Genomic DNA, 25624 nt, shown 5'->3' with positions numbered 1-25624 from the left:
GATTTTCTTTATTAAGGAATCACCTCGTGCTCGTATATTGTCTGCGGAATTGTTCTCCGCGAGAGAATATATCTGCAGGCAGCGATCTCTCGTTCGCTAATCTGGCTCCATTAAGAACTTCATCGACCTTTTATCTCGGTCGGGCGTAGCCTCCGCGTTATCTTTTAATCGTTTAACCTACATCAGAGTGCGGGAGAAAAAGCTGCGAGGTACGGCACGGGTCGATTCCGTCGCTGCGAGATATATCGCTGGAAACGCGGCGTAAACCGAATTTCCAAGGCACGACGGCAACGTTCGGTTATCTCCTGGAGCTACGATTACGGCTGTAACTCGCGTTTATCGTCGGGAAAGCCGCTCACGCGCTAGACGGCGCACGTACGAAACGCATAATGCATGCGATCCGCGTAAATTCAACCAGCCGGCCGATCGTTCGTTACCTTCTCGAGTTCTGTTGTACGCACGAGCCCCGACAGGCTTCTTTTTTCTCTGACTTCGAGCGACCCGATCGAATCGTTTCGAAACTCCAAGGAGCCGCCAGCGAGGAAAATTAACAATAATCCGTCGAACTTGATAGTAGGTTCGCGTTATTCGACCCTGCCCCTCGTTTTTCGTTACGTTTCACGCAACGTTTTCCCCGTTTGTTTCTGCCCTTTCACGCGTAATCAAATAATAAAGCTCTAACGAAATAATTCGCCGCGAATTAAAATATCGTAATCGAATATCGTATCGACGAAATTGTTTTATACGAAGTTAATTCGATTAAATTATCTCGTATCCATTCGATATTTCAGGACAGTGGCTCAGGATGTACCTTCGTGACGTTCGTTTGCACCTTTTATTCGCACGATCGTTCGCCTCTCGTTGTCACTGAGTCGAAGCTTTGCTCGTCGAACGAAAAACCCTGCAGGTTGGAATGCTTTTTTCAGAAGCACGGAAAGATCGTAACAAATAGAAGACGTCCCTAGCTACGAAACAGCAAAGACGTTGAAACGAAATTTTTAGAATTGTTCAAATTTTCTCTCAAATGTTTCTCGTAGTTTCGTTTAATTTTATTAGCGCACCGTTCTCCCTCAAAGTCGGAATTCGCGATGGTATCGTTCCTTTCTTCTGCCTTTTCATTTTTGCCTGATCTTGTTTCGACGAAAGGGAGCGGCTTTCTTTTGAAACAAAACGCAATGGGAAAAAGGATGTCACTGAAAATATAGAACAGCCGGGTTGACGGTTGCGTGCGAGCAATCTGCGTGGTTGGCTTGATCTGGGTCACGGAAATCGCTGGAAACGTAATTTCAGGATACGCGTTCGACGCCCTTTTCTTCGCCGCCTTTGGTGACCCGCTTTCCCTACGCGATCGCTGTTTCGATTTAAGGGGCTTTCCACGACCCGAATACGTTGCCTCACGCCGGTTCGTTCCGTAGAAAATTGTTCTCCTCTTTTATCAGTTTTATTATCGTTATCGGATGAACGATGACCGAATAAAACGTTTCGAAATTAAAAAGTTTGAAGCTCAAATTGAAACTATTTCTGTTTAGTTTATAATCTGGCCGTCCAAACTTTAAAATGATATCCGACGTTTAAAGCAAACTTTAGAATAATAAACGAGGATAAAATGCGCGAGAGTATGGTTAATCGGATCGAAAGGAATTCAAGGCTATCTCACAGCCAGACAACCTTCAACCTGCCGCGGACAATGAGCTCTTTTATCAACGACAGCCATTTATATCGTAAATCGTGCAAAACATCCTCCTAAATTGCTCAGGAATCGTGGACGCCTAGCCGGTGCTTAACCCAGTCCAAAACACCTACGAGAACGTCACTGTTCGAGCCACAAGATTCAGAACCATCCTAGATGACTCTTCTTGCTCTAGAATCTTCATGAAGAATTCCGCTTCTTACACTTAGGAAAATATTTCGTCCTTAAGCTCCAAGCTCAGTTTTATACCGAAACGATCGTCGAAGCTACGATTAATACGCTTTAGCGAAATGAATCTTAATCGCCAGAATTTAATCGAAACTTCGATCCAGAATTCACTCTTATTCCACTGAACTGCTCATCGTCAGATCGAACTAATCCCAAATCTAATCCTATTCTCCTAAACATAGCATTCTGCGGTTCAAAAGCGCGTAATCGTCAGTCGTTGTCGTAGATACTTTGCAGCATGTACCTTGCCAGTTAATTCCAACCTAATTTATCTCATATCGACGTAACGGCGGATGTTAAATCGGTAAATGTACACACTTTCTAGCGAATGTATGCGCATACTAATTGTCCCTCGAACGAATAGTCGATAATTTCGCTGAAATCTTTGCAAATGTACGCGTTAACAAACCAGTGTTTATCAAATTTTACACTCGCACTATGAAGCCTGCAGGGCTGAACGCGATAGGTGTACCAAGAATTACAAATTGTTTACACAGAGGCGACAATAATCGATGTTATTTCTATAACATAAACGACGACGTTCGATGCGTATACTTTCATGTTACATTGTATGATAATAAGCGTATAGTAATTTTGATAAATTATCGATTACTTCGATAGACATATTTCTCTAACTATTTCAAGTTACGAAAAGTAAACGATATGCATAGTTTTTCCCATTTTTGAATCGTGACACCATTTTTCCTGGCCGGTTCTTTGTTTCCTGTAAAACGAATAACGCGACGTTTTATCGGTAGCTAATCATCGTTTTACAAAGTTTTTTATTTCTACGATGGGTTTCACACGCGCATGATAGATACCGAATATACATTATTATACGTGCATACGAATGCAAGCGTTCGCGCGACGATTCTCACGAGACGCAGTATCGCGACACTCGTTTCGTGTATCTCGGCAACGATACTTCTCGTACGGAGACAGACGGGACATTAAAACAAATGGCGACATTTACACGGTACGCAACTCGCGATACGTGTATCACGATACGTCCATCACGGTACGTCTATCACGGTACACGTACCTCCGTGTGAAACCGGCTTAACGAACTCGATACGTCGATAGAATCAAATATGTACATAGATTTTTATGACTGCATGCATCGCAGTCTTCGGATGTTTCGTTCGTCGGGACGCTAGTTTGTCCGAATATGTATGCGCCGTAATCATGGCCTTGTGTCTGTATAAAACTACGGAGCAGAACAATGGAAAGAGAATAGAGGACGAAGGAAACAAGGGAAGGAGAATGGAAGACGAAGGGAACAAGTTAGTCCGCTGAAAGAATAGGTCAGCGAAGGTCGTCCGGTCCGGCGGATATCGCAGCGATTTTCGAGGCGCGCCGGGTTGCGCGGAATTGGGGCTGTAGCCCCCTGGCGGCCGAGCAAGGGGGTAGCACTGACACCACGACCCAGATACGGGCCATTGTGCACCGTATACTGTATACTCGGATTGCGTCACAGCTCGGCACAGCCGCAACGTCGGCTCCGGATTCCGGCCGAGGCTGCTCGAACTCGATCGTTTTCCACTGACGCAGTCGTGGCTGCCGTTTTTCAGCCACCAACCACCCCCTGCCTGCCCAACACCCTTCCTTCTATCCTACCCGCCTGCCTGTCTTTTTCTCTTTCGGTCAATTCTTGACCCACTTGGCCAGGCTCGTTTTTTTCTTCTTCTTATCAACCAGGCCTTAGCCTCTTTGGCCACGGTTTCCTGTCGTTGCATTTCCAGGGAGAATAAAAATCGCGTGGAACTTTCGATAGTGGCGGTGGAATAAACTCGATGGTAGCGGGCGAATTTTTTGGTTCGGAAGGTATCTCGCCTGGCGAACTAACGAGACCGATGAAGATGAGAAATATCAGACGTTAAGCTTTCACGAGGATCGATGCACGTCGTGCTTTTGCTTCTTCGGCAAACGACCGCGTTACGAGTTCCACCTTTGCACTAGGGTGGTCCCGTGACCGTGACAGTTCACAGCTTCTGGTCTGTCCTGAGGAAGAAGAGGAAAAATTCGGAGCTTAATACTCCGCGTCCTCGGATGTTATTCTTCTGGTCTTGCTGTAGACAATCGCGTTACGAGTTACACTTTCGTCACGACGTTTCGCGAACATCGCTCTTTGCTTGTTCGGAGCGAGCATGATACTGTGAATTGTTCACAATTTGTAACTGAATTGTTCGCGACAATTCGCGGTCCCACGTTTACTCCTGGAGAAAGCGAACTCTAATGTCAGCGCGAAAGAGTAACTCGCGACACGAGTGCCTCTCGAAGAACGAAAAACACGACGTCCAAAGATAAAGTATACCAACGTTCGTGTTCTTGCTTTCGTAAAAACATGGAAACGTTGAAATGCCGAAACTTAGACGAAGCAGAGATAAAATTGAAAATTGCAAGCTTACTTTATCCGTTCCTAAAGTTACGCAAATTCACGGTGGTCCCTATTCGATTCGAAAGCTGCTATAAATTAGCGAATAGCTTAATTCGAAAATCGAGAAAGTTGGTTCCAAGCGGGTTCGTCTTATCGCGAGAGGAGAGCCAGGATTTTAGCAGATGCTAGCGCACTGACATCGACGTAAATCGGCTCGATTTCAAGTTCACTAATGGCCGTGGTCACGGAGGAACGCGGTATGTCCAGCGCGAGGATGGTTTGGGTCGGTGAATGCTTTTCGTCCAGTGGAACGTCCAGTTTTCGACGGTTAAACGACTGCAACGCTTTTAGCCAGATCGTTAGCGTGCTTGCTCTGCCCGTTTCTGGACCGCTGCCTAAATACACGGTGCCCGGCAAGTTACGATTTCGAAAGTTACAGACTCTAGACTGGCTGCAGGAATTTGCTTAACTCGAGAGAGTCCCGTCTTTTGAGCTAAATATGAGTTGGCTCTAAACGCGACGCAGAGGCAGCGCGTACGTCTATTTAGTTCGATCCTTAATTTTCTTAATTGGAAACGATAAAGTTTATTAAGAACTTGCGATTCATTTTACGCGTAGAAAAGCAGGACAATTTTGCTGATTAACTTTCACTTGATATTTAACGGGCTTTCCGATCTCTTTTAGATAAAAAGGATCCACCGCGGATTCCAACTCGCAGATTCTATCTCTAGGCAATCGTGCTTCGATTGTAAAATATTACCGGAGGAAGTTTTATACGTAATAGGACCGAAGGAAACAATATTCGTTTCCAAAGTAGCAAAATCTTTGATCTCGTTCTACTCGGTTCCCGACCAGGCTACGGAGTACATCAAGAAATTTGATAAAATCTAGCCAATATGGAGAAAGTACGTGGAAGAACAGCGAAGAACAGTGAACTGGCTGAGAAGGAAGGTAGAGCAGCAGCAGCTCGATCGAAGCTTGCTTCGAGTCGTCTACTCTATATTCTACTTATACGAAATACAGGTCCGCGAGCGGTGGTGCACGGATTATGCGAACGGAAGCTTATGGCGTGAACTCGTTGCAACGAAAAACCATCCGGCAACCTCGACGGAGCTGAAGCTTTTACGGCGCCCTACCACTACAACTTCTCATTGTTCAAATCTCCATTTTCATTCAGCGGCAGGTACCGACCGCGTGATTACGAAATTGCGTCCAAGTAGAGGGCAGAATAAACGAAACTTTATGGAAAATTTAATATCTTTCAAATCCTTATCTCGCTGCGATTCTCGAATCTAATTTTCCAATTTTCAAATTCCATCGTCTTCGTCGAATTTATCAAATTTATTTCAAGGCTGTGACAACGTTCGACGAAACGGAGGAACAGATCGACGAGACTGTTTGTCTTCAAACGTTTCTTAATTTATCAACGTAACGACTAAGCAAATGTTTCCCCGGAAAATTCCTAGGACTTTGGCTACGGGTTTTCGGTATTTACAGGCATCGTCGCGGCTGGGTAAACAGAAAAGCCCATTCATTTCGGAGAGCTGGAGGTGGACGAATGCTCGAATTCGCGGGAACGATTTAAAGAGAGCGAAACTCTCTTTTTCCCGGACGAATCGTTCCGTCCCTTAACTTTTCCCATTCTTTCGTCGGCCCCTTTGCAATTCTCCGCTGCGCTGTCTCCTTTTTCTTCCACGAACTCACCTCCCTCTCCCCATCTTTGTTTCATCCGTTCCACTCTTCTTCTACCTTCTTCCTCCTCCCTCGTCTATCACACCCCAACCCCCATCCTTGTGTCCTTTTCACCGAGTCTCGACACGCTTTAACGCAGAAAGCTGGAAACTTGTGTTCCCATCGACTTTCTCTTCCCAGAACCCACTGTTTCCACAGCGTTCTAGTTGTACTTTCAATGAAACGCTCTGTCTTCCCCCTTCCTCTGCTCTTACAGCGCGCACCCTTCCTTCGTGTTTCTTCGTCCATTCCACTGGACTGCACCACCCACGCTGCTGCAACAGCTTTCTTATTTACGAGATCCTCCAGCGGCCAGCCTCTTCCGCTTCTTGCTTCGTCCGATCGCTCAGAGTGCTTAGCCACACCGCGACCCTTCTCTTTCCTTCTTCTTCGCGAATTCTCCGTGTTCCTTTCGCGTTCTTCCTCGTCGGGGGGTGCAGCTGCTGTTGAACGACGTTGAACGACACGGGTGCTGCAGTACATACGTCTTTCGTTTCGATACCTCTTGTACCTTTTCTCCTCGAGTTTCCGTGTTGCCGCTCGCGTGCGTGTGCGCCAGTGTGCCGATTCCCATTGGACGAGGCTTTTTTTTATCGAAGCTACACGAGAGGAGCGGATGGACTGTTTAGAGAGAAGCTGTTGCACCTTTGCCGCTTCTTCTTTTCTTCTTTCTGTCGCTCCTTCTTTGCTCCGAGTAACTAACTCCTCTGTTATTTGCCAAGAAGAAACGGGTTAGGATTTTAGATTTTAAAAAATAAGATTTCTCGGACCGTAGAAACGTCGAGACAGAGCGCAACGTGCTATCAAAGACACGAAAGAGGAAGCGCGAACGAACGTCGGACAAAGAATTCTTTAAAATCTAATCCAACGATATACTTCGTCCAAAGTATCGCATAACTCTCATCAGAGTTAATCGATCATCCCTGTATCTCTCCATTTACACGCTATCCTTGGTACTACCTTGCAATTACCAACGCCGCATTTCCAATACAACTCGCCAATCCTTCCAACGAATCCGAAACGCGTCCGGAAAGACTTTCATTAAAAATATCTACGAGAACGAAGGAGGGATCGGGACGTTCTCTATCGGATTCCAGCTAAATGAAACAATTTTTTCCTGGCGTGGCGGGATCTCCCTCGAAATCCTGGATATTCCCGATCGGGATTCGCCGTGCAACGGGGCGAAACGGATAAATAAACGAACAAATGGAGTGAAAAGAGAGCCGATTCACGGCCAGTCGTGGCTCAAAGGACTGCCAGGCATTCCGGCAGATGCAAAGCGCATCGAGCCAGTCCTACCATCCTGGTTCAATGGCTGTTACGCTCCTGGATAACGAACAGCCGCGAGACGTTCTCCTGAAAGCGCTCTGGAATCCCTTTGAGTCGCGTAAGTCGCTGTTTTCTCCTACTCCGAACGATACTGACCGTTTCTACAAAGCGGAGAACGTGGAACATTTTCGAGGAAGAAGAAAATTGCTCGTTATACGAGCAAAGATTTTGTGCGCAGCAGAGGAAAGTAGCTTTGAACGTAGTTGGTGAAGGATCGTCGACCGAAGATGATCCGAGTACGATTTAACGTTACTTTCGTCCATTGCAAGCGTGACTCGAGTTACTTCTTTCCAAATACCTTCACCAACTTCGTAAAAGAATTTTTCATAATTTAATCGACTATTCTTGATTATCCGTACGCGATCTGTTTCCTCTCCGATAGCTTGCAAGAAAAGATTTACTCCGACTTAATCCTATGATAATCTTGAGTTAACACTGACCTTACCAGGCCTGGGTAAATAACCGGTTTCAAAATGTAATTTAATAATTGTACATTCATTGTTATTGCTTTTGTTCATTTAACTTTATGTAAATTATTATATTATCCGATTGATCAATTTCTCAATTTTCTGTTGATATAATAATTTACATAAAGCTAGGCGAACGAAAGAAATAACAATGAATGTATTAGGTTGCTGCGAAAGTGTCTTTCGCTGTCTGCCTTATGTGGCAATGTTTATACGAAACCTAATCTGACAAGTGTCTTTACACTTCTCTTTAGAACAAAAGCGTAATAGAAGAAAATGGATCACGCACAATAATATAAAACAAAAAATCTTGTGCATCTATAATTTTCTTACGAAACGAAAGAAACTTTTGAAACAATCTGATACAATTTTAAATGAAATTCTTGGTAAGATTAGTCTTAAATAGCCGTGAAGATCTTCGATTGTGTGAGAAATTGAGACGACTATGAATAAATGCGTATCGTATCTTAAATACGTCCATCGGGAAACGACAATAGCACGTACCACGTACTTCGTAATTTAAGAAGGAAACGCTCGGATATCACAAAGTTCCGTACAATTATCGTCAATTCAGGCTCTCCGATAATTTGTCAAACTACCATACCAACTTTCCATCACGCGAGAACGGAGTTTCTCGCGGGAGGGTTCAACGATCGCCGGGAGAAACTCGGCGAGTCACGAAATTCCCGAGAACCGGAAGTTCTCCCAGCACAAGTCCAACCTCCGAGCGGCAATAATAAAAAGTCCGAGCGACGATCGCTCATCGTAATAAGATGGCGTGATCAGCGCCGAAGACAGGCTTTCGCCAGGCTGCATTAAGCCATTAAAACCACGTCGAGATTTATTCCATTCCTTGACCCTTTCTCGGCTCCACGTTCGATCGTCTTTCACGCAACTTCGTGCCATCCCACCTCCCCTTTTATCAGCTGCTCGTCTGTCATTCGCTGTTTAACGAGACGAATCTATTCGTTCGCGGTTACACGAAAAGCGAGGGTTGCTCGTTCGAGAATTGATTGATCGATGGATAGCGAACCGTTGATGGTATCTCTTGATTTAGCGTTGGAAAACTTGATCGGTCGGTGCAGTGAATTTTTCCCACTATCAACCGTGTTTAACGAGATGGCGGAATTCCTTTTTTTAATAGGTTCTACGAGAAGATCGAGATCATCGATAGAAGTCGAGAAAGTAAAGATGGTAAATTTAAGAGTAAAAAGAATGGCTATGAACTTACAGGTTACTTTGATCTTCTTTGAAAAGCTGATGAAACTTTCATGTTTGATTAACATCATGTAAAACAAGGGTAGTTTGCATTGTACGTGTATCGCGCGAGAGGATGGATCGCGAAATTCCGCAATTTTCCTACAACGGAAGCCTGGTGTCAATCAATAATCGCTTAATTAAATTCCTATAACAAGCGAACTGCAACATAGTTTGCATAATCGAAACCCAAAAATCCCACGTTAAATATAATATGGCTGGATATATTACCAACCATCGTGAGAAACGACCAATTGTTCCTTCTTCGAGTACTCAGCTTCAAACTCTAACTCGAAAAACTCTTCCGCGTTCTCGGGGTAATTCCATTTTCCAAACTTGGCTGAAGGTTGTCCGAGTTTTCTCAAATTTGAATCCTTTGGATTGTTCGAAACGTTCCCAAGAGATTTCATCGCGGTACTCTCTTCCTTCTGCATTATTTGCTCGTTTGCCACTCGACGAGAATTGGCGAGTATACAGATAGTATCGCGTTTAACAATGACATTCGTTCCCGTCCGCGACGTGCTTTCTATTAAATTGATATTCATTGTTGCTTTCCATGGTATTTAATTACGAAACTGCGTATTTCTATACAAATTCATATTTTCGCGAAAACAATTTACAAGGCAGAACATAGACAGGAGCATGTTAAATATCATAACGAATATTATATTTCGGATATTTTACGTTTCTTCGTGTATTACGTACGTTCTATGAATGTTTGCGCCCTCAAATTCTCCACAAATTCATAAAAATCCGCAGTTTCATAACCACTGTAGATACTGTTGCGAGTATTTGACGAACCCAACCTGGTTGAAGCCTATGTGAAACGAAGAACACGACCCTCAACGATATCCGAGATATCGATTACATATTATTATAACTTTTATGTTAAACACGTTGCACGTGTTACCGTATTACACGTTTTGAATCGCACCTCGTTGTACCGTATGTCGTACGCACGTATAAATTATGATTATTGTAAATAAATAATAATTAGGAAGAAGGAAACCACCAGTGCTGCATTGACTTTGTAAGATTTTCTGTTTGAAACGGAAATAAATAAAGGAACGCTCGGTCTGGAAAATGTAATTGCCATGTCAACAACGGAGTGATAAAATGTTTCAGTGGATAAGCAAATAATATGGTGGCTTGGAAAACACAATTTCTCGGGCGTTTTCGAAAATCTGCTAATCATAGGCGAAAGACACAGGGCCAAGCCGACAGGTGAATCAGTGGAAAAGGGGCTGTTAATTGAGAGTCCTGCCGCGGGCCAATTTACCAGGAAATCGTTTCACAAAGCCTGTTACGACACTTTTCGGTTTAATTAACGAGCGATTTCGAGGCGTTCCTGAAACGTTTTCCCCGCCCCGAATCATATATTACGCGTGCCGGCTCCTCTGGCACGTGATAGTTATTTACAACGGGCGAATAAATCTCCCTTCGATGAAATACGCGAAATTTATTGGGCCAACGTTGTCGACTGCTCTTAAATATGCAAATGCCGTTGCAGATTTGGGTAAACACCGCGTGCGCCGCCGCTTTTTCCAGCCGAACCACCGCCTCTCTTCGCGTCATCTGTCATTTCTTTCGATCGGCGAAGAAACGATCGAAACCTCGACTCGGCGATATTTCGCGACACGAATGTCGGGCCGGCTGGAAAATACTCGGTTTATTTCGAATTTACAGGAAAATATGACGAAATGCCGGGAAAATTTGTAATACCCTGTATATCATGGAAAAAGGGTTTGTTCGCTCTTCTGTGCAATTCGCGAACGTAGATTTATGGCGGAACGAAATTGTTGCGTAAAAGGAACGTCGATACGATGAAGCATCGAATGGTATCGCGATGGATGGATTTCCTGATCGAAAAACTCAGCTCCGCGACTTTCGATGAATAAATTTCTTCGCTCTCTACGAACACGCTATACGTCGATTACCACAGAAGCCAGCAACATCTTGGTTCTCCTTTCAATCTTTCTGGTACACCCGAGCCACCGAGAACAATTCGAAAATAGTGCAAGAACCACGTAGTCCGGTGGGGGGAGGGACCGAAAAACGAACACACGGAAAGGCGAAAACCTCGAGTCGTTTTCGCAGGAATCGTGTCTAACTGGCTGTTTGTCTCGGAGCCAAAATTCGGGGCGAAACAAAGTGGTGGAGCCTGGAGAACGAGCCGGGGGTGTTTTCGCCTCGTACAGTCGCGATCGTACGTCGGGCAAGTAACCGAGCCGAACATGGCCGTAGTGACAAAGAGACCGAGTTCGGATCGCGTGTAATTTAATTCGTGGCGTGCTCCAAGTTACAGCGACGAGGGTGTGCAGGGGGCTGATGTGCGGAACGGTGGTTACGGAAGCGCGCAACGCTTCGAGGGAAGGAAGAGAGGCGAAGAAAAAGGGGTTGGTTAAGGTAGATGTCGTTGTCAAAGTGCAGCTAGCCGAAAGACACACAACTCCGGGGGCCGGTGTGCGGTGAATCCCCGCTGCACCGTCACGATTTCGTGGTGGTGTGGTATTGATCCACCCCCAGAGAGCGCGACCGGGGCTTTTGCTCTCTCGTCTGCGTGTTCTCGCGCATTTGTGTCGGGGTTTTCTCCTCCCTGCGTCTCGCCTTCTTCGCCTCTCCTTTCGCGCCTACTTTCCCGCTCCTTTCGGCTCTTCCTTTCGCGCTTCTTTCTCCTTTCTGTTTCTGGCTCGACCACGGTTTCTTTCACGGATCCCTCGTTTGCCCCTGTTTCCTTCGTGCTTCACGGCATCCTCGCTCGTGTCTCCCCGCGATTTTTCTGTCTCGAATCTTCCCCGTCCTATTTCGTTGTCTTTCGCCGACGTATCTGTTTATCACCGTTTTTCTCCGCCTTTGTTCCACCTTTTGCCGACTCTTTGTCCCCTCCCCCCTCCCTGCCACTTTTTCTCGGTACGTCGTTTCTCTCGAAGATGAACAAACTTTCCGTGGCTTTCGTCGACTCTCGACCTGTCTCGTTCTGATGAAAGAATTGGAATTACGCTTGCATCTACATTCCAATGGGGATACTGCGGTCGTAATACGCGGGATATAGAATTCATCGAGTTGGCGGACGACCTAAGACAGCGATTCTATCCCGTAGGAATTACCCAGCCTCTGGGTCTCGACAAATAAAGGATTAGAGCCGTCGCAACTGTCCGACGAGCTTCGACGTTTACGGCCTCGTCCCGTGCTGTCGTAAAAGTAATCGCCACACGACGACTTGGTCGGTGATTTTTATGTTTAATTGCCACTATTTCGTTGTCCAATCTCTTCAGAAGCTGTTCCGCAACGGCAGCCGATCGGACTTCCTCTGTTTCCCGAGGAAATTGCGCGATGTACGTGTCGATGGCCATCGTCAGGGTGTCAGGGAAGATAGAGCTGGTGGAATATTCATGCCTGCCGCATTATGTCTGCTCGTTGGCAATAATGTGACGCAAGCTGCGCCACGTGTGCAGCTGACAGCCGGTGGAATATATCTCGACGCATGCAGCTCTCTGGGGTCGATCGTCTAGGAAACAAAATTCAACGTCGTCGAGCAGTAGTTACTTCTCGCGGTAATCCCATCGCCGTAAGTTTCTCGGATCTTCACTACCAATAGCGAATAAAAATATCCACAGTTATTTCCCGCGATAATTTCGTCTTCGTATTTTCCTGGGTCTCGACTGCCGACGAATAAAAATTTCGCGAGCAACTCTCACGGAAGATTGTCTTAGTCGCTCGAAGAATGTGTATTTTTGAAAATTCTGCGGAGCAAAGATATCGCAAATATGGAAATTTCGGAGATCCGCTAGAATCTTCCCTTTCAACTATTTTGCTTTCTGTGGCAAACGAACATGTAAAATATTCGACGACGAGAAAATCAATGATCGAGAAATTTCAGTAAAAAGAGTAGGCTAATACGAGAAGCAAAAATACGTCGCGACGGATGCGTCCTTTTTCGCTGAATTTTCCGTTTGATCCGCCTAACCGCGAAACCAGATTGGTGGTTTGCCTTGTACCGCCTTGCGTGTTCCATAAATTAATTGTAACTTTCAGCAGGTCGTATTGTTCGCATTACGCAGCCATTAATGGCAACAATACGCCCCGGTGACGATGGATCAATTTCCAACTGGGCTGCGCGTCTCGCTCGATGGTTATTTCGACGTGGAAAAGTTGGCCGCCGCGCACCGAGCCGAACCAGCGTCAGCTATCTGGGTCCGACCGGTAATTGGAATAGCGGATTAGAATCGCGAATATCCAGCCCTGCTCAAACTTTCCCTATTCTAGGCCTAACCCGCCATCAAACTTGCGATAGAATCGCCGAATCGGATATAGGTACACCTGTCGGTTTCAGTTCGTTTCCGAAACGTTCGTATTAAATTTCTTAGATTAGGATCGTTTGGAATCTCACAAACAGCCTATTTCGAGGCTTTGTTACGCATAAATTGTTACGCGTTCGAACGTTCTACGCGTAAGCGAAAATTAATACAGTAGGCTCCCGTATAACGCGAGTTCCTACAACGCGCCAAATAATAAAACACGGGAATTATCTGATTCGAGAATTAAATCTACTTTAGTTAGATCGTTTTCTCCATCCGGCTTCTTATGTCTCGTGGTGGTTTTGTTCCTTGACGCAGTCACTTTTACTATAACCAGTGTCTCGTATTGGTGATTAAGGAAAGCTCACACTTGCAACACGTTGGTATACACAATAATATTTTGCGAATTAGGTTTATAAAAAAAAGTTACTTGTAAGGACGCGATGGATGAAGTTAAAAAGAAAGAACATTGAAAAGGAACTGGATTTCTATCGAAGAAAAAGTAGCAATGTTAGATCGGCTGAATCCTGGGGAAAAAGTAAAAGATATTTCCATTTTTGAATACATTAATTATATGCTTTTTTAAATCAATTTCTTATATACGCCATTTATTTCCAAAACACTGTCCTATTTGATAAAACATAGAAAATAATTGGCGTAGCAATAATCATTTGAAACATGTTACCGTAGATTATGCGCGTCATACGAGAAGGATTCTTACTGTATTCGTAGATAGTAGTTTTGTACGTGTTTGTTCGGAGCCAAAATGTCAATTCACAGAAACGATAATTCACGGAAGAGATTGCTCGTGGAGGATTCGCAAAGTGGCGAGATTGGTAGACACGGGTCCGAATATTCGCGGTCACACGACGATCTGCAGTGCATTCTAACGTTCACGATCGAGAGGAGGCAAACGGCGAATCAGTGGAATCTAATGGCTTTGGTCAGACCACGCGGCAGACGCTCGGTCGACGAAGTAGTTTCGGATGTTTGTGGCCAGACATGCTGATACGATCGTTCGACTACGTTGCATGGTAACGATTTTTCGATCGATTAATTAACCAGGGGCGTTTCGGTTTCGTTTCGAAGATTCGGTTCCGCCTTAACCCGTTGATTAACTTTACTCTGTACGACCGTGCATATACATATACTGTGGGCTAATTTTATGTATTACTTTTCTGTATTTATTAAATGTATCTATTTTATATACTCATTTCGTATAGTCCACCAACGATAAATTTCTATGAACACTTTCTAACGTATTCGATTGTTTTAAAGTATGAAAGGCTACAATAATCTTTCCCGTTATAACGAGATGTGATAAAGTGCACGCGTACCGAGCGAAAATCCAAAGTCGATTTTCTCGAAAACAAAGCCTCAAACGAAAAATTGTTATTCTATATTTTCGACCTCTTTTTTCGCATAGAATCACCCCCTTTCCGCTTGTACCACCAGTTACCAACCACCCTGTATATTATAACCTGATAAACTCAGTGTTATACTAACTCAACCACCCCTATTCTCCTAACAGAAATAAGAAGATCGATCTGTTCGTAGTGTCGATTATTTTAATCGTGACGGGAATTTACGACTCCCGTTGACGCGCTTCCTCGCGATTACGTTTCTCCGCAATTGATCGAATAAACAATAACTATATTTAATCATGCGGGTGTCGAACGTTCCTTACCGCTTCTGATCCTGCGATGTCCAATACAAAAATTTAGCAGAATAAAAATATCAAAATTTTAAGATTCCGGTTTCATCCCACCAAAGAAAGGGAATCAATTTTTACACGAATTGCGCGCGTGGGTGAGCAGTAATTGACTTAATTAACGGTTAAAGTTTCACGATGGAAGGGGGGAGGGGGCAAGACACGTAACGCGCGCCACTTTCGCGGTCCAGTGATATTTATTGGGAAAAGTTCGGCGGTCGGGCCGCGGGACAAAAAAGCTGGAAAGGCTGACGCACGTTGGAACGGGAACGAGGAATATTGAAACGAGCTTCCCGGCTATAAATCGCGCTTGTCCGCCTCGTCCTACGGTTATTCCACTTAGGAGAAATTAAACGGAGCCTGGCAATTGCTGGTTCGCGAACTTCGATTCGTTTCCCCGCGTCTACGATGTGATTAAGGAATCCCTAGGCTGTCCGACCTTTGTTCCCCTGCTTTTATATCCATTAGAAGAATTACATAGGAACTTCGTTAGCCACTTCTAAATATCGAAAGCTCGTCGGAGAGTCGAGTATTAACACTGGAACTAACACGAACTCGGCCAAATGACTTCTTCGAAATGATTTTCTCTTTTTACGTTTAGCGAAAATATAGAGATATTTTTGTCAAAGCTAATTTTTGATTTTCAATCGGACAGAGAAATAATTATATAGATCTATTTGCTTTAATCGATGTCGTTTAGGTGAATATTAAAAAGTTCGATGGTTCTAGCGTCAAAAAATGATCATCAAAGCGGTCACAGTGGCTGCCTAAATTCACGACGATGCATTTTCTGCGAACGGATAAAGGAATATATAGCTTCTATGATTCTTTTTGCTTTTCCTTTTGCCCCATGGAGCCAGAATAAAAATGATATTTAATTAATTATTCGCATCTACTCGCGAACCGGTCGAAAGACGAACTCGTGGCTGAAAGTTCACAAAGCTGCCGGACTAATTCCAATTAACCCGGTAGAAATTTCTGACTGGTCGATAAAAGCGAGTGGGAGACGGTCAGCCGTGATAAACATCAACAACGGCCGCGTTTTAGCCTCTGCTGGCCCGACTGCTGCTCTTTCATCCGGCCAACTGTTCCTTGAATCGCGAGCTGCAAACGCTTCGTTCGACTGGGCTCAACGCTGTCTGCAGTAAAGTGTGAAATACCGTTTAGTCGGCTGAGTTGCCCGTTTATCGAGTATTTTCATATTCTTTCCTCGCGATCTTCCTAACTTCTCGGTAGCTACGCGCACGAGATTCTCTTTACGTTTCTCTAACGACTACTAGTTTACTATCCTACGAATACGCTGTCACTGTACGAAATAGAAAATACTGGAGTATCGTAATAAACGAAGAAAATTCTTCCGAATTAGTTTCAACAAATCTTCTCTATTTCACGACATCAAAAATTAGTTAAATTAGTTAAATAGAAAAAATTAGAAAGTCTTTTAGAATTTTCGAATAAGTATTTGACACTCGTATATTACGTTTAAATTATCATCGATGAGATTCGACAATACTTGAGTTACGATTTTTCCTTAAGAAGTACCTTTGCGTCATAATTGCCTAAATTAAGTGGAATGGTAAGAAGGTTTGTCCGACTGAACCGAACACTCGTAAACCTGTATAAACCATAAATGACGTCGAATCTACGACTACCAAACCAAAAAACGATTCTTCCTTTTCCTCGTTTTTCCCCGATTGTTTGTTCTCCGCTATGACACGGAGAATGTTCGCGACATTCTCCAACCATCCGGAACGGGATCAAACAAATCGCGTTTCCACGGGAAAGCTCGGCCATCCCGCGAGCCGGTATCGACGATCCGCACCGTAAAAACGTTTCCTGGCTGTCGCGAGTGAGAGGGGAACAGCAGCCGGTTGAAAACAGTCGCGCGATAATCGCTTAGGCGAATAATTCCGGCTGCGTCAGGCTGGATTCTTTGTTCTTGCGCCGGTTGCCCGCTCGCAGAGTCATTAATTAGCCCGGTTGTCGCATCATCGTCGGTATTAATTACCGATGCAAGCGCATAATAAGCCAGCCCGCTTAAATTACAATCGCGTTACGCCCCAACCGGGACTTAACCCGACCGCGTCGCGACGCTTCCATGTTCGAGGGTGTCGCGAGGGATGTTAGGCCGATGAATACACGGCGATTAACACGTAACGGAGCGAGGAAAAGCGTTGGCAAATTGGGACGAAGAAAGATACCTGGTATCGAAGTTTCTCGACGCCCTATAGCGCATTCTCGGGGGAACGTACAACTTTGTATCTTTCTTTGTGGAAAGAAGGAAAGTTCGACGAGTGGTTTTTGTGAAATTGCAGTTAGAAAAAAGACGGTGGAATATTTTCGATATTTCGTGAGAAACGTAGAAAAACATAGCCTTTTCTTCGCGCATTTCTTGCGAAATTTTCTACCGCGCTTCTTCGTCTGTCGCTTGCTACCGTTACGATAAAACCCATAAAATTTTTACGTCTTCTCCCGAGCTTATCAAGTTCCTGTCAGGAAATATGTAGAATAATCGTTTTTCTACTCCACTAGGCACGCGTGTCTTTTTTTGCCGAAAATGAAAACCCTCGCGTTTTACCTCGGATTTTAACTGGCCTGGACGAAATCCATTTCGGAGAACGAACACGGTAATGGCAGTTAACGCAGGTGACTGTAATTAATTCGCGCGTTTCGAGCCGGAATAACGTGACCTTTGTCGTTAGGTCGCCAGTCCTGGAGGAGTTCGAAAGGCGTCCCTGTAATCCGACCCGTATCACCTCAGAACTTAGAGTAACACCGTTCCGGACAAACGCGATCCTCGCCGCGTCGACCGCGTTTCAAAAGGATTATACAGCCAAGACAAATTCTATTTAGCCTCGTCGCGTCTTCTGCGTTCCTTTCGCTTCTCGCTGGATGAGCACCGAGCAGTCGCAGGTTGACTCTGTTGCATTAAATAATCGTTTCGACGACTTGGAAATCGCTTCGTCCACGTTATCAACGCTTGCCCGCGCGAGAAAAAGCGATGCAAAGCAAAAAGATAGTTCTACGTTCTTGAAAATAGGTCACGGGGAACGAGAAGAAAATTTGACGATGAAAGCACCCATAGAAACCACTTTCAATGTGTATGCTACTCTCCGATAGTCTGACACACTTGGATGGACTAGTGTATAAATCGTATCAAGTTATAAATCGATTATAGATTAACACACAGCAGCAGTATTTGCTACCTTCTTAGGCAATTAGCAAACTGTAGATTTAAATTATCCAGTAAAAAGTTTGTTTGCATAATGACTTTAAATATCATCGTTTGAAAGAAGAGCCATAAACTCTGAATCTCAACGTCGAACCGGGCTCAATCTCGAGATAAAGAGCTTCTTTAAAATATCCATCTTGCGGTAATAGAACACAAAGTGGATCATGCGTAGTTGAATAAAATAATATAAAAGAGAAACCGTTGCGAATCTATCATTTCCTCATAAAACGAAAAAGACCTTTGCGACAGCCTGATAAAATAAAGACAGAATAGAAGAAGAAAATGATTTCACGATGTTCGACAGCCACGCACGATACCGTTGTTGCGTATTAGCTTTTCCAACTTCGTTTTATCATCGTGATATTTTGCGGTACGTAGCTGTGACGATGAAATCGTGGCAAATCTTTGCGCCTGTAATCTTATGGTTGCGTTATGTCCTACGCACTCGAGATAAGAGAATGCCTGGATGCTTTCAGACGATCAAATTCTTCGACTGTCGGTGACGTTGTCGTCAGAACGCTCGTTACACTAAGATATCTAATTCCAATTCCTGTCGGTTGCAACATTCTTCTCCCCACGGACGTATGAATTTACGCTCGTCGTAACATTGTTCCCTCCTGCGCGCAACTTCGCAAATTGAGTCGTTTCCGGCGTCGTTCCCCTCCGGCAGTCCGAATTTCCACGCTCGTGTCATTTGCAACGTTATTTCCACCGGTTTCCCGACTAACTCGCGACTCTCTCCCTTCTCCGTCGACGCCCGAAAATCTCCATTGCCGACTGGGTCCAAGTAAGAAACTCGATTTTCCCCCAATTCCCCGACGTCCCGGAGTTGTCGCTGTTAATTGCCGTGATATCGAGCTAGATAATTAAGGGATTAGTAGACAGGGCTTTCCCTCCCCCACCTCCCGTTTGTCGGATATACATATACGGTATAAATTAGAAGCGATGTGTGTCTCAGAATTAGTGCATGCTGTTTGGCTGCTTCCGATGGTTGCAACTAGCGTGAGCACACACGCGCGAGAGCCAGCTACACACCTCCGTACACATGTGATTTATGCAATTGCGCACCGCCACTTTACTGGGTTTACCAAGATCGTCGTCTGTGATACAAACATCCGCGGTTCTCTTCTCTTAACTCAAACGCTATTGGAACTGATCGATGATAATTTCAGCTGGTTCGCCAGGCCCAAAGGCATAGGGGCATTTTTACTCTTCCACTGTGATTTGAAGTTTTCAACTCTGTTTTAATTATGCACGATTTCCTCCGGCATCGTGGAAGATGTTTTAAAACTAATTTAGGAGAAGTTTCTTTCGCTCGGCAGAAGCGAGTTTCTCGGGCAATCGGCAGAGAATGAATACTCGAGTCTAATTCAATCTAATTGGTAATCGGTGATATTTTGAGGCTGAACGCTTTCAAAAAAAACTATCAAGCTTTGTCCTCTTTCGAGTTCACTTCTCCATCGCGTGTCGCGTAGAAGTTGCCAACAATTCCGAGAAATCCTAGAAGATTCGAGGAGTTGCAAGCGAAGAATTATAAACGTAAGTAAAATATTTTTTTTTATTTTATTTGGTAGACTTTTACAATCAATTCTCATTGAGAATCTCATTGAGTAAATTATTTTCGCGTGGTGCTGTAACTTGGATTATAAGAATTTATAGTATGTTTGATTCTAGTTGAATCTAATGCAAGTAAAGTATAAACGTAAAATTGACCGGTCAACGTGTCGACGCGTATCCATAACCGCCGACTCACTTTTCTGTTTGTGCGACTAAGCTCGAAAAAGCTGCCCGCGTAGGACAAAGCGAAGAATAGGCGCGTTTCGAGATTCTCGCGGTTAGCAGAAGCGATTCGTTCGACGATTGTAGCGCGACCCTGGCGGTCTCGCGCGCGCACTTTGAATCTTAATGGCTCGATTTGTATTCACAACGAGGGGATGAATTTTTCATCGACACGCGAAGAGACGACGGTCCGTCGCAGCGTCCCGACGCCTCAGCCATCAAGATGACCGATCATCACGTGCTGACTCGCGGTCCTTCGTTCGTCGTCCACGACCTTGATTCGATTTCTTCCTTATAGCGGCGGCGGGGAGCGTGACTAGGAGATAGATCGGATGCAAATTTGCCACGCTTTGATTCAGCATTCATGATGTCGGAGCCAACTTAATATGGTCGTGCGCGGATTTTTCGAATTCTTTCGGTTCGTCTATATTGGAGTGGATTTAATATCGTAGGCCGCAGATTTGACATTTTTGACATTCTTAGATTCACAAGTTTAATATGCGTGGATTTGGAATTTTCCACGTGCGCATAGTCAACATACTGAGCTAAATTTAATCGCGCATGAAATCGCGGGATATTCTACTCTCTCGAATTTCCTAGTTTTCATATCCGACGTTGTTATGGCCGTAATTCGCGTAAATGGCGGGGCAATGGCAGTGGGCGCGTTATTTCGGCCAATTCGTTCCGCTCGATTACCGAGCTTACGATCGAAATGTCAGAACTCGAGGCGACTTTCGCGACATTGTCGTCGAAGTCGGCTAATTAATTTCATTCGTGGCCGCGCTCCACCGTTTGGACGAAACTCTTCACGGTGCTCGTACGCACCGAAATTAAATCGTAACGAGACCGGTCCAACTGTAACCTCCGAATTAAAAGTTTTTAATTAAAAAATCCCTCGACCTGGTTGCCCTTCTTAAACGACCGATGAAAACAGAAAAAACCCGTTTCCTTCGGCTGATATCCCCTCTGAAACGAGACTAATTATCCCTCGAAGAATATCTGTCCAGAGACGATCGTCGTTAGTCTCGATTTTTCCTTCTCAATCGCCCTTTATCTCTCTGCTTTATCCGGATCGATCCCGGTTTATTAGGTCCCTGGTAATTAACGGGCAAGTACGAGAGGCAGGATCGACGCTTTTTATCCGGAGGCTTATCAGGCGCCATTATCGCGGCGGAGAATCGAAACCGAGGCGGGTAAATACGGGACAAACGTTTCCGTATCCGAGGGAACGCATGCAAATGGTTTATCGAGCAAAATATGCGGCCCACCGTCGTTTGAATAATCGCATATTCATGCGTAAGTTGGCGAAACTTTTGATCGCGAGCGAATCACTCTGGTGTCCCGCGCGTATAAATTGCCGGGCATTTTTCCCTCCTCGGCTTTTCCGCCGAATTTATTCCGTCTTTTTATCGTCCGCCTGAAATAAACTCGGTTTTTAAATTGCGTCCAAGATGCGCCGAAACCTGATGTTCGTTAAATTACGCGCGATTTTTTACCCATTTTAAAAATCACCTTTGGAAAAGATTCGGTTAAACTGGAGCTCGAGGTAACACAGAGAAGCTTGCGCGTACCGAATCGAGCCGAACTCGAACAAACCCTTTCAGAGACGTTCTACGTGAATCGTTTAAACGTTCGTTTCGTGTTCCGATTTAGATTTGATTTAGACCAGATCTCGTTTCAACCTAGTACCAACAGCCGCAGATACTTAAGGTTGTTCCAGTTGCTCGAACTTTACAATTAGACGTAGCTGTAATCTGATCAGGATCTGGCTCGAATCTAGACCAGACATAGCCTCGATTTAATCTGGACTAGGCGCAAACCTAATCAGGATTTAAACCACACGTTTAGACAGCTTAGCTCGCCTGCACTAGACCGACGGTCGTTTACCGTAATTACTTGTGGCCGAGCTGCCGCGAGAAATCGAAGAAACGCGCACGAAGAATTAGAATGCTCGTCTAATCGCGTGAAAGTTACTGCCGCGTGCAAAAAGAGGATAAAAGGTACGAAAAGCAACGCCGTGGAAAAGGCACGTAGTAAAAGATATTTCGTGCAACGACGTTTCCTTGCAAAACCAAAGCCTCGTTTATCGAATAAAAAGCAGGCAGAGCATTTCCGGAAATCAGGCGTATCAGACAGGCAGCGAGGCGTGACTCTGCGAATCGAGCTGGGATTTATATTTGCGGTCGGAAGGCCAGCTTCTGGTCACCCCTCTTACCCAAGCATTATTTCACCGCGAGCCAATCTATCCTACCGACCGACCAATTAATTTAATTGGCAAACCGTAATTTTTTATTATTCCTCCATCGCGGTGAATGTGGAGCGGCGATCACGCGCTGCAGCAAATCGATCGGACCACGGTCCTCCGTCCCTGCCCATCGTTTTCCCCGAATACGTTCGACAGTCGTTCCTCTCCAGACGAGTACACCGACGTTAATTGAAACGAAACTGTAGCCGAGTTCTCCGCTGAAAAGCCACTCGAAACGATGCAGAGCTATCGCTTTTCCAACGACAGTGGAAATCGTGTAAAATATCGCTTCGATTCGATTCGAGTCATCCGCACGGACTTCGACTTTGTTTACCATGCTGGAACAGCGAATATTTCTCCACCAGACCAACAGACTTTCGAAACTTTTGTCTCGTCCTATTCGGCGGCAGAACAGCTCTTTGTTTCTTCGATGAAATCGCGTTTACACCTTCGGAAGGTGGCAGTTGACGTGTCGTCGACTGCCTCGTGGGCAAAAGTATATTTCCCTGACCGAAAGTTGGTCGGTACCGATCCTCGTCCGTTAGTCTTGGGGGAAGTTTGGAAAGTCGTCGCGTGCCTGTAGATGGGGATAGGATGCCGAGACGACGATCCTCTGGTGTACAATCGACGGGAACTTTAATTGGATAAGAGGGTCGTGTTGTGAGGCTGCTGCTTCCTCGAGGAGGGACGAATAAATCTTCGAGTTGCGAGGACGAATAAATCTTCGACTTGCGAGGATGTGTGAATCGGTCGAGACACATTCGAGATCGGTCCGATGAAAAATATTTCAGAGAAACGGATTTACAGAAAGAAAAGACTGTCTGGTTTTCTAACTCGCGGAAGATAAAAATGTCGATGGAGATTATAAAAATAGGAGAAGCGGTGAAGAAGAAAGTAAAAGAAGGAAGTGAAGCGAAGAAGAAGGAGAGTAACGCCGCCGAAAGTTGGAAATCTTTATGATAATGCTAGCAAAAGAAAACCAACTCTACTTGTAATCATACTGCGTTTCGATGGGTTTCAACGAACAACGAAAATCATTCCTTCCGTAACGATAACGACAACGATAAGAAAATTTAAAAAAAAAGGGAGAGTGAAAGACAAAAATTAATAGAAAGAACAAACCGTGTGCTGTTTCGACTTGTAAGAAATAAAGACAGCGACAGAAATTACAAAAGCGTGAAAGTGAGACCACTGAGTGATTCAAAATCTCTGAGAGTGTAACGATCATTTTAAAAGAAGACGAATTATACTTATAATCGTACCGAGTCCCAATGGTATTCGCCGAACAAGAAGGACCATTGTCCCCTTTAATTTCTGTCTGCGTGCAACGCAATTAACAAAATTGTTCCACGGAAAGCACCAATTTCGGAGCAAGCACGTTACGAAATGCGCGATGACACGAAGGGTGTGAAATAAACTAGACAGAGTTTCAGGCAAGTCGCCGCGACTCCTACGACCGCTTAATACAGTTCGCACAATTTCCTGGCTGGACACGTGTTTACGCGAACGAGCCAGAGTTTCCATCGAACGACGACTCCGCCAGACTCCAGCTAACGAGAATCCTTCTTGCGCGAAACGAGAACAAGAGAGATTATGGGAGCGACGTTTTTCAACCTCGTCGAAGTTCGCTTGGCGGTCTGAAGAAAATCTCTACGATTCGACTTGTCGTTTTGCCGAATAATTTCGCCAAGTTTTATTATTATTCAAGTATGCCATTAGCATCATCAACATGCGTATCTTCATTTTTCTTTTTTAATCTTTCAGTAAGTGAAGCAAAGAGCGCATTTTTATGCATCTATGCGAAATTTCAAGACGCGAAGATGCATAAGATGCATCTAAAGAGTATAAAATATCCAAAGTATAGTATCATAATACATATTTAATGGGTAGTACATGTTTTTATCCGGATATCGCGTTTTTATTTGCCTCCGTAGAAATATGAATTTGTATAAACGTCATCAGTGCGATGATAAGTCACGTTTCGTTCGTTCTTTATAAAACAGCAATTTTTTAATTTATCTCTGTCAACCAATTCTACACGAGAATTATCTTCTCGTTTAATTTTCCGATTAAACACGTATTTTGAATATATTCGTTTGATCGTTACGCGGACCAACACAGTTAGGTAACAAAAATGGACTTATCATATTTTCCTCTCATAGTCTTCAGTATTTTGTTTCAGTTATCCGATCGTATCTTGTACTCGATCGTGAATTCCCGTAATTTATCAAATGAAATATTCAAACATCCGATGACTGCGCGTAATACAAACGTAACTGCGTATTAAATATATTCGGCAAATAATCGCCAAATCAAAGATACCGGCAAGCCAAACGACGAATTAATTCGTTTGTTCCAGTTAGTAGATTGGAGATTATTTGAGGTGGATAATGGCATTGTCGTGTTGACGGTGACTGAACCTGACAGCTCGGTAATTAGAGTGACGTTCTGACCGTAATTTACACGGCGAAGATTTACGTATAACATAACCAAAGTTGATTTCTCCCACAAGATTATTCGGCTCGCCTCGTCGCCGTTTCAAACTAATTCCGCCAAACTAGAATTATTCCTTGTCTTCAAACCTACGCCAAACTGTATTTTAATTATCTTCGAGAAAAAACCTAATCACTATTAATATGTAACATATACATAAATTGTAGGATCTCTATTACAATTAATATATTTACAATAAATGGATTAAACAGATGTTGATTAAACAGAAAACGATGGCTATTTAGCGTGAATTAATCGCAATAACGTATTATAATTAAGACAACTAGATAATTAATTTGCAAATCTCGTCACCGCGGACCCAACTCCCTCTCGACAACGCTAGCAACACTATCTCGATAACGCACGCTCTCTGGCTTCTCAACTCACAATGACTGTTAATTCGTTTTTGTCCCCTAGCAACCCTTTGTCTTTTGTTTCAGTCTCGCGTCTTTTGTCTTGGCCCCACCACGCACATGTTCCGCAACCGCTTGTTTATAATCCGCCCGACACCCCCAGGCCCCTCGTCCACGATACTAAAATATATATACATAATGTTCATACTATTAGTTTCCAGTACCTTTCAGTGTTTTTCTCACAAGCGATAAGTACGAGGGAAAAGATGGATGGTTCAAATGGAACCACATATTCATAATAATATCTTTTTCGCAAACGCAAAAATGCATGTGCATTTTGCAGCTGCACTAGAGATTTAATTAGAAACCTTAAATAAAACCTTAAAGAAATTTGCACTTAATTAGAAACCTTTCTCTTCTTGCATACGTCTAAT

General features: G+C 44.2%; 1 protein-coding gene, 1 long non-coding RNA gene and 1 pseudogene across 7 annotated transcripts in view; 1 reads left to right on the top strand and 2 right to left on the bottom strand.

Moving 5' to 3' along the window:
* Positions 1 to 25624, top strand: part of LOC126918036 (uncharacterized) — a 178052-nt gene that overhangs the window by 54606 nt on the left and 97822 nt on the right. The gene's annotated exons all lie outside the window — the stretch shown is intronic.
* Positions 1 to 25624, bottom strand: part of LOC126918072 (uncharacterized) — a 195045-nt gene that overhangs the window by 86405 nt on the left and 83016 nt on the right. The gene's annotated exons all lie outside the window — the stretch shown is intronic.
* LOC126918046 (uncharacterized) overlaps positions 1 to 25624 on the bottom strand; it is a 254831-nt pseudogene that overhangs the window by 175058 nt on the left and 54149 nt on the right.

Source organism: Bombus affinis, chromosome 6, assembly GCF_024516045.1.
Source record: "Bombus affinis isolate iyBomAffi1 chromosome 6, iyBomAffi1.2, whole genome shotgun sequence".
NCBI classification, from domain to species: domain Eukaryota; kingdom Metazoa; phylum Arthropoda; class Insecta; order Hymenoptera; family Apidae; genus Bombus; species Bombus affinis.
The sequence above is the reverse complement of the archived record's forward strand: the minus strand, read 5'-3'. Positions and strand labels throughout refer to the sequence as shown.